Below are 2,345 nucleotides of genomic sequence, written 5' to 3'. Positions count from 1 at the left end.
AAAATAAACTTGACTAAATAGATAATTTTAAATTAACTCAAATTCTCATTCAATTTGATTCATTAATCAATCTCAAATCAAATTAAATAAGTAATAACAAGATTGAAATTTAATTAAACTGAAATTTAAATCTAATTGAATAATAAATTACCTTAAATTAACCAATTAAATTTCAAAACCTTAAATCAAAACTTAGATGGAGCTGATTAATATCAAATTAGAATAAATCTAATAATTAACTTAAAACTATATAAATAAATTTAAAATAAAATTAAAACTTTATTTTGAGCTAAGATTTCACAATAAAAATGAAATCAAAATTGTTCTATTTAGTTAAATTATTTTAGACTTAAATTTAATTAATTAATGTTTAATTGGAAAAACATTTAATTAAATTTTAAAATTTTAAATCAAATTAATTGAGTAATCAATTTAAATAATTAAATAATTTTAAAATATATATATAATACAAGCTCTCACTAGTGGACAACTTCAGCCACATGTGAGCAGTCTAAATTGTTGCATGTAAAATGTACCTACTAATAAATAAATAAAGACATTAGCTCAATATAAAAGAGTAAAATTAATGTTAAACAGAGAAAAACTAGAGCATAGCTAAACTAAACTAGTGCTAGAAAGTAAAACTAGTAAGCAAAGCTACTATTATAGACAGAACTGGTGTTGGAAAGTAAAACTACTACTCCAAACAAAACTAGTGATAAAACTAGTAAGCAAGCTAACACTGCAAGTAAAAACTACTATGAAACACTAAAGTTAGTGTCGAGGCAAGGAATTGCGTAAGCTATGTCTTTATTGATTTGAGCCATATAGGTAACTTCTAATAGGAGTAGTAAATCCTATCAGTAAATATTTCGCTAAGTATATTTATTAAGTGAAGCAATAAATATCCAAAATTTCCCTCGACAACTTCTAATAGAAGTCGTAAGCCCGGTCTTTGAGGGAAATCTCTTAATAACAACATAAGGTCTCTGGCCACTTTCAATGAAAGTCATAAGTCCGACTTTTAAGGAAAAATGTATAAGTGATAACATAACTCAAGACCCCCAATAACGGGCATCCTAGTCTATAGAGATATGTTGTAAGCCCAACTATACAGGCCACTTAGCCTATATGGCTAGGTCGTAAGACCTGTTGTTAGGCGACTTCTAAATCTAAAAGCTATAAGACTTATATATCCAAACCAAATTATTAGGCATCTTAGCCTATAGGGCTAGATTGTAGGATTCATTATATATGGGCCACCTCTAATAAAAACCCGTCATTAGAGCTACTTTCAAATGAAAGCTTTAAGATCATATCCAAATTCAATCACACGGGCAACTCCTAAATAAGGTCATAAGACACAACTTAAATCTAAACTACGGGCAAATCCTAAATGGGACCATAAGAGCCAATTCAAAATTTAAACTATGAGCAACTTCTAAACGGGGTCATAAGTCCCTACCCAAACAAAATAACAAATATATATCCTCTTTATTTTACTCGGCATCCCTGAGAGGAGGCAACGAATGACTGCTAATCAGATTCCCTAGACACTACGATTAATGGTTGCTAGTGTTGGTAAATTAAAATCTATGGTATTCTTGGGATGACGAAACCATGGGATATTGATCGGGTCTACCTTCATCCCCCACAACCAGGGTTTAGAACATTCATACAATTTTGCACACACATTTAAAATTCATACACATACTAAAAATAATTTTATCCTTAATTGAGAGTGCTCTAGCTTCTACTCGTCAGAAGGGGTAATTAACTATGAGGGTTTACGCTCATAGGAAGTAGGTCCACGATCTAAATAAACCCTAGCACTACTATTATGAAAAATTTGATAATTTAAAATTCAATCTACCACAAAAAAACAAGGATCTTAAGCTTGTGAGAGCAAGAATCGTGCCAATATATTTTTCCTAAGCGAAACACCCACCTGTTTAAAAAAGGAAACAAGAAAAATGCACCACCAAGAGCTATACAAAGAAGGCTGCACATGAGAGAAACTTGTTAGATATTTAAAACAGCATATTTAAAGTGTGATATGCTAATGCAAATTAATGAAATATTACAACTAATATTTGATTAATAAAATTAATTAGCAATTTAATTAACATATACAATTAAAATAAATTAAATGTATAACATAAAATATAAACTAGCTTGACTTCATTTGTATTAAAACACAAAATAAATATAGCACAAAGTAATTTAAAAAAAAACTTAAAAACAGCTTGTTTATCTCTCTCTCTCTCTCTCTCTCTCTCTCTCTGATCAATTGTTGTCCACACTACTAGTGTGTTTTATTAGTTCTTTTGTTATTGTAGAGTTAC

This window comes from Dendrobium catenatum, unplaced genomic scaffold (assembly GCF_001605985.2).
Source record: "Dendrobium catenatum unplaced genomic scaffold, ASM160598v2 fragScaff_scaffold_716, whole genome shotgun sequence".
NCBI lineage: Eukaryota > Viridiplantae > Streptophyta > Magnoliopsida > Asparagales > Orchidaceae > Dendrobium > Dendrobium catenatum.
Note: the sequence above shows the minus strand (reverse complement) of the source record.